The 7841-nt window shown below is 47.4% G+C and overlaps 1 long non-coding RNA gene across 2 annotated transcripts in view; it reads right to left on the bottom strand.

Annotated features, from left to right (window-relative positions):
• The window catches only part of LOC107314957 (uncharacterized), a 60461-nt gene extending 59027 nt beyond the window's left edge, over window positions 1–1434 (bottom strand). For both annotated transcript variants that reach the window (XR_014946644.1, XR_004307326.2), the window contains exons 1-2: window positions 1203–1434; window positions 889–1010 (exon numbers count right to left, since the gene is read on the bottom strand). This is a non-coding gene — a long non-coding RNA (uncharacterized LOC107314957). The remainder of the gene's footprint in view (window positions 1–888; window positions 1011–1202) is intronic.
• Window positions 1435–7841: the final 6407 nt, after the last annotated feature.

Below are 7841 nucleotides of genomic sequence, written 5' to 3'. Positions count from 1 at the left end.
AAATCCCTCAGCAAAAAGAGATTTTCTTACAATAGCCTGAAGAAGGATGGCTTGATACCTGAAAAAGATTAAAACTAAAACTGTACTCAGGCTGAGCTACCATGTGGAAAATCTGGCATTCTCCATAGAGTAGTGGTGCCTGTGTACTCCTATAGCCAGATGGGAGGGAAAACTACTGGAAGGAGGAGAGATTAATAAAAATAGTATTTGCACATTTAAAGGTTGACCTGATCTTTGGAAACAGTTAACCTCCTCCCTTCCAATACAAGTGAGAAGTCCATGCCCCTCACCTGCACTGCAAGACAGGAATTCTTGGCCAAAGGGAGGTATTAAGGTGGGGAGAAGGACCTCCAGGCAAGAGAGGTTAATGTAATCACTTACAATAATGGAGCGCTCTCCAGTAAAAGAAGAGATGTGGCTTGAAAAGTAAACAAACAAACAACAACTCTGCCTTTAGAGGTATAAAACAAGTGAAACCAGAAAGACTACAGAGATTTTCCAGCTAAAACTGACATTTGAGCAGAGAAAACGTGCCATTTGCCACTGCTACACTCTTCCTGGCACCCAGAGCTGTGCCAGCCAGCAAGACCACAGTCATCCACATCTTTCCAGAACCCCAAGAGGAGAATCATCACAGCAATGCAAGTGCTCATCCCTTGGCTTTATCAGCAAATGGATGCGTAGGACAGGTGCTTGCTTCTGTTTTGCAACCCATCACTCAGGTAGACTCTCAAAACATAGTTCTGATACATTATCTGGCTGATTTTTGGATTAAAGAAAAAGAATTCACTGCCAATTACCACATTCTGACATTGTGATGGTTGCCAGCAAAGGATTAAGCCCTACCCTCATTTCTTCTGTTAAGCACGGACCTTCTAAGAAGCTTACCTGTCAACTTGCAGCTGCCTGAAGTCTCCAGCTCTTCAAGATACCCATTTGCTCACTGAGACACGCTGTGGTGGAATCCTTGCTCTTCTGAGGCAACAAATAGCAGCCACTTACCAGAGGTCCTAAAAAAAGCCAAACAACAACACCTATATGAGACTTTCCCAGAGCACCTTGCTTGAATATAGACAAAGCTCACATTTACACTCAGGGTTTACTTCTGTCTTCCTAGAGCTTCATGTGTCCTATTTAACTTCTGTTTCCTGGGAATCCAGATAAGATGATGAGGAAATGGTAATGATCCATGGGACTCTCACCTGCAGCATATATTCAACCAAGCAGCACACTTCACTGAGGCTCCAGCTTGCTTCCCAAGCATTTAAAGGGTGGATTTACAAAAACTCTCAGGAAAACAATTAGACTTTTATTTCTACCCAGTGTTTTATGAGGAAGTCATCCTGACCCAACACTTTGATAAAAGTTCTCTATCATGGGAGTGGCAGAGAGAGTGAAATAAGGTAAATCTGCTCAGCTGGCCTCAATTTAATGAGATCCTTTAGACCTTATCATTCACCCTCTACTTTCCCCCATTATGAATTTCCTATCCCCATCTAAAAGAGCTGCTTTTTTTTTTTTTTTTTTTAATTGGCCTCTGTTTGATCAGCCCTTTACTCTTTCTTTCCACAATCCCCCACACCATGCTGGAACCAGTACCAGTGAAGCATGTCAGCATGCCCTAGCAACCGGGAGATTAAGAGAGCCACCAGCTCTGAGGAGTGCTGGCTTGGACTCACTAATTAACTGCAATGAAAGAAGAGAATGAGAGCAGCCCTTTCTTTGCAGCAGAGAAGGCACTAGAGGTGGATGAAGAAGTTTGGCTAAAAGATTTCCCTCCCCCATAACGTGTCAACAGTCCGACCAATCTTTCCTCAATAAGACTATGTACCTCTGGGGATTGTGTGGCTGACAGCAGCCTTTGCAGAAGGCTGATGCAGAAAAACACTGGTGAAAGTAGAATCAGGCCCCTACGTCCCACTCAGCTGCATCCCACTGCAGGAGGTGAGCACTGGGTGTGGGTCTGCAGGTGGTCTTGAGAGATGCTCCTGCCCCAGGCCACCTCACACACAGCACTCAACCATCAGCTGCTGCTGCCCCTCTGATAGCACCTGAGCCTGTGTCTGCCATCATGGCAGGGCTGTAGGAAACACAGGCAGCCCTCTGGCATGCTCTGATCCCAGCACCCCACTGCATCTGGCCCCTGCCTGCTGAAGGACTGCTTTGTGCAGGGTCCCTTCACACCAAATCACCCTCATACCCTGACTGTTGTTAGTCATCCTCAGCCACTGCTGGAAAATCTTTAAGAATTACGAAATACATGTAAAACTTCTCTCTTATATATATATATGTATGAACATATATAACTGTGTTCTTGCTGCTTTGACACTTCAGCTTTGGGCTGAACTGGAAGTGAAACTGTTGAAATCCTGCAGGAGCACCAGATACAACACAGGCACAGCTTCCTGTAACTCACTGACCCCTTTCTCTAATGCAAAAAGCTGGGATAAACTGGAGAGGTTTGCAAACCTGATGCAAGGCTGTGGCACAGGAAGCAGGACGGGGCCTGCTGGGCTGCTGCACCATTAGCCTGACTGAACCCTGTGCCCTGGGACGTGGCAGCTGGCAGGGGCTGCCTGCACCTCTGCTGACAGTGAGATGCACCCCAAGCACTCGGGAATTGCTGGAAACGGCAGCTCTGTTTTTCTGAAGTCGACTGCCCCTGAAAAGGAAACTGTATCAGCCTTACTCTGAAAGCGTGGGCTTTCTGTGAAAAAAAAAAAAAAAAAAAAGGCTATGGAAAAACAGTACTGTCTTACAAAACAGAACATGCGCCTTTGCATATTAGCCACGGATCTGCTGGTATTAGAGACAAAGTCGGATTTTATTGCTTTTTATTTCTTTCAGCCCTGCAGCACTGACACAGACAAGCCACATAATGAACTGCAGAACCTTTTCTTTCTCAAGCACCAGAAGTGAATTCTTTCTGTTGCTGAACACTGTCTCAGCCCTAACTTTGCTAACATGCTAAAGCCATACATGGCCTTACGTAGCTTCATAAAACCTGCCTTTTTTAATTCGGGTGTACTGCTTTCCAGAGTTAACCTCTACCAATTAAATTTGTGTGGGCTGCTGCTGCTTTCTCTCTCTTTAAGACTGCGAGACCTCACCATATGTGTTTGTATAGGACCATTTCTTGGAGCAGACCTGTGCTTGTGCAGTGCAGCGTGCTGGTGCCTGTGAGGGGGGAAGTGAAGCGCTCCAGGGCTGCAGCTTCCCAAGGGAAGCAGAACAGGGTTGACCCCACAGGCTGGTTGTGGCGTCCCAGACCCCTGGACCTCAGATGCTGAGAAGGGACGTGAGACAACAATCCCTCCGAGAACGTGCTAAATAATTCAAGGCTAGTTTAAAAAAATATATATTCAATCTTTTCTCGTAACAGCTTGGCCTTTCTTAATATAGCTTGGAAGAGCAGGATACCTGGCTGCTTTCCAAAAGTCCTTGTTATGGTATTTAATGAACCCAAGGGATCATCACACTATAAATATTCTTTGTGTTTATATAGATGCATTGGGCAACGTATTACAATGCTAGGGGTTAACAGTCGTTTCCATGGATTCCCAACCAAGATAAAGTCATCCACACCCCTGAGGTGAATACTATTTAAACCTGTGTTTGTAATAAGGAAGGCAGTCAGACTTTCCAGCCCCTGAAAAACGGGCAGGTTTATCAGTTATTTATCTCTCAGGTTTGGCTTTTATATGTAAATGCGTCCACAGTGGCTGTGAGAACAGGTCAGTGCTATCTCTGTCCTAAGGCTGCCCTAGGGTTGGTCACTGCCCCAGCATCCTCTCAGCTGGCAGGCAGCAACCCTGCAGCTGGAGGGGAAGGCCAGCCCAGTGCTCCCCTCCTGGGGATGGGCTATGAGGAGCAGCCACCTCACCTGTCCCCTGGGTTCCCCTCCAGCCACAGGGACCTGCCAGCAAGGGCTGGGTAGAAACAGCAAGCTCTGCATGAGCAGCATGTGCGCTGCGTGGTTGCGACTTGTTTCAGACCGCTCCTGGGTTTAGCTAAACTAATATCGTGGTAATGGAGTTTTCTAATGGTATCTACATGAAGCAGGCTATTTTAACGTGTGTGTTTACACACATGCGGAAATATCACTGAGGTGACTGTTTTCTGAGAAAAGGAATGTGGGTTGAGACCAAAGGTGGAAAATATTACCCAGAAAAGTGTTGGAGAAAAAAGGAACAAAAACCCCACACTACACGTGTAGTAAAAGTGGTCACCACGTCTGTCAACAAACAGTCCCATAGGCACCCACGTCGGCAGCAAAACGAGACCAGGGGAGAAACACGGCACCTCATGAGGGTGAAGAATCACAGCAAAACATCAGGCAGGTATGGAGCAACACTGTGCTGACCTATTGCAATGAATAGGGGAAAACCTGACTGCTGGCAGTGCATTTGGTCAGGGCCTTAGGCTGGCAAACAGCCATTCTCTTCTGAGGGGATAAAGTCGATTTTTAACCACGGCTAGTGTTCAGGCCGCTCATTACAAAGCTGTAACATGCAGCTTAGTAGCAACAAACTTCAAGCTGCTTTCCTGTGTGACAAGCAAGTTGCTTCTTGCTTCCACCTCCTCTTATTTCCATGTAGCCCGTGGGCAAGCTGGAAAGCTTTGGTTCCAGAAGCAGAGCGTACCCCAGCAGCAGCAGGGGCAAGGGAAGCACAAAGCCATCTCCTACACACACACCAGGCTGTCCTGCTTGCTGGTGGCTTCCAGAGCTGCCAGCTGGCCCTCACCTGCTCCATGCCAAGAGGCAGAGGTGTGTGCAGCGCCGAACGAACTTTAATTCACATTACATCACCTGGAAGGCTAGAAGTCAGCTGCCCTGTTCCCTGCGTGGGGGATGTGAAGCTCAGCCAAGCTCCCTGGGCATTGCTTTCCTTTCTCCCTCATTTCATGTGTTTTCTTTTTTTTTTTTTCCTCTTTCAATATTTACTTCCAAGAAGGGATTAGGTGTGATGGGTGTGGGGCGGATTTCATTGACACGGCTCTGTGAAAGGGACTCATCCAAAGGAGAGACATGGGTTGTTTATTAGCAGCTTGCAGAAATCCCAGGGTACCATTACCCTCTGCACCACGGCAGAGCCAGCCCAGCCTCAGACATTAATGCAGCTCTGAGGACAACACTTCATTCCACGTCTCCAGTGGAAAGCTTTTATAAAAAGTCAAGTACCCACATGGGATTGTAGTAATAATAATGCCCTGCACTGAAGTATAAAAAATAGGGTGTGAAATCAAGCGGCTGATCAGTGGTCAAAATTACTACCACATTGACTCCTCAGCTACTTTCTTCCATTCAACAAACTGGGCAGTTTTGATGTGAGCTCTACAGGAGCAGGCACATAGTGCTACATCTTGATTTTAGCAACAGGAAGTGTGGAACATCAACAAAATTAGCATTTTTCTGTCACAGACCTGTGGAAACTGCTTGCCTGGGCAGACAGAGGTGCTGTAGGAAACCCCACAGCCCAGTTCTAGGGCAGCGGGCGGCTCACGGAGCTGGGGAGCCCTGCAGGGCCGCAGGAGGAAATAGCTGCAAAATCTCTTTATCACTGCGCTCAGCAGCTGCACCTCCGCACACAGAAATCTGACCTATTTCACCAGTCACACACACACCAGTTTTATACTGGTGTCAGTCCAGTGACATCAGTGTGGTTACTCCATCCCTGCATAAGATAAAAATCAGGCCCACAAAATAGCTTCAGTGAGCAGAATGAGGCTCTTTTGACACGCTACTACTCCAGCCACACTCAGGGGACTGACCCCAGTTTCTGCTGAATGTTTGTTCGTTTTCTATATCAGAGCATTTGTCTTTTGGGAGCTCTCAGCTCTACCCACACCAACCCAGGACACTGCCTCACCCTCTAAGAGATCCCAGTCAGTAAAGGGCCAAGCTGCAGCAACTGGTTTATCCTTGTGATACCAACACTAGTGCAAGTGAGCTGAACCAAGAGCAACCACCACGCGGTGGAAACCCTGCTGCAGTTTCCTTTCATAGTCTCCCTCCATTCATGTCTCCTGTTTATCAGTGCAGATCTTCAGGCAGCCTTTCAGCTACCTGTTTTGGGGATGCTGGAAGCCAGGCCAGCAGAGTCCCTGGAGCACTTTAAATGAAGTAGAAGGTGAGATTGGAAAGATGGCCAGAAGCAGAGAGAGCATGTGGTGTAAGATCAAGGAGATAAAACCTTTTGTTTTCGACTGCTATTGCTGCCAACAGCAATCCAGCCTGCAGCTGCCAGCAGATAGGTGTGCCACCACGCCTTGGCAGATGAGCCAAGAGATTCTCATACCTCCTGCCACATGGATCTGGGTAGGCTGTAAAAGCAGTTTAAACCTAAAGCCATTATGCCTGTTGACTGCCCCTTACATAAAGCCACGCTCAGAGATCAGTAAGATTGCAAAACCAAGTTCCTATATTTAGAAAAAGCCAGGCTTGTGTTGCTGGTGAAACCTGAACTCCTCACAGACGTTGGAATGCTTTCTTGCTCAAGACCCTGCAGGAAGCCAGTTGCAGTGGGAGGCAGGACAAGGCAGAGGGGCTGGAGCAGGCCCTACTGCCCTCAGCCCAGCCTGCCTCACCACCCACATGGGCTTCCAGTGAGGTAGCTTCTTGTGGAACAAATAGTGTGTGATCACATAATTACAATCTGCCATAGTGCCTGTTCACAAAAGAGCTGAATTAAGCCTGAGCAGGCAGTTACAAGCACTATTACATCATTAGACTAATCGCTCCTTGGCTGGCCATGAAGGACCTCATCCTGTTCCCACTGAAGCCAAAAGACCATACATACCTCTATTGGTTGGAGTGGAAGCTGGCTTGGGCTCGCCCCAAGGCTCATTCATGGCTGTTAGCTGGTAGTTGGGGCTCTACCCTTAAACACATTAATCTTTTTATGCATAACTCATACACCACACCTAACACTTGCACTTTCATTCAAGTAGAGACTTCAGCCCCAGTGCTGTAGGTGGTGAAGCGAGCATGAGGAGAACTTGCCCTGCCTGTTTGGCCTGTTAAGCTGTTCATTGCCCTCACCTGCTGCAGAGCAATAGGTGGAAGAGGTCTGCTCCTGCCTTGTACGGCACACAGCTGAAGCCCTTCTGGCCACAACAAAGCAACCAAATCTGTTTCTCCCCCCCCCAGTGCACAGGTGAGAGCAGGGTGCCCTGGCAGCCATGATGGCATCAGCTGGGACACAGTGGCAGAAGATGGTAGAGGTGGGAGTGGAATGGGGATGTGTGCCTTGGGTGCATCACATTACAAAGACAGTGTTGTGCTCCTTCAGGCTGAATGGCAGATGTGCTGTAAGGTTAGTTTCCCAGAACAGCTCTTACCTTCAGCACATCCCCAACCTACCTGGCTTTGTAACTTTTGCAAAGGAGATGAATGTATGAGATTTCTGGGGAAGACTTCAGTGGGTGATAATCTAAATGGGAACAGCGTTTACATATGAATATGTCTGACCATCAACCCTCTTGTTTATGTTCTCTAAATATTTCACCCAGCCATTGGAATTTTCCTTTACAACAACCTCACGTATGGCCTTTTAATCACCCCAAGAAACCTGCCATCTGACAGCTCTGCCCCGGTCACTTACCGTGTGCTGATTTCAGAGGTGCACAAAGCAGCACTGTCACTCCAAAACAGCAGTGTGCAAAATGCCCAGTCGTTGCCCCGGAGAAAGTAATTATGCCTCAATCTAACAAACCAAGGATGTTGTTCCTGTTATTTCATTTCGAGCTTTCCTTTGTTTAATTTAAACTGATCTGGTTTAACTCTTTTTTTTCTTGTACCACATGAAATAACTCCATGGCCTTCCTTCTGTTTATCCACA

The sequence above is a fragment of the Coturnix japonica genome, chromosome 5 (genome assembly GCF_054131305.1).
Source record: "Coturnix japonica strain WE chromosome 5, WE-NBRP24, whole genome shotgun sequence".
NCBI lineage: Eukaryota > Metazoa > Chordata > Aves > Galliformes > Phasianidae > Coturnix > Coturnix japonica.
This window is presented reverse-complemented; position numbering and strand designations above follow the sequence as displayed.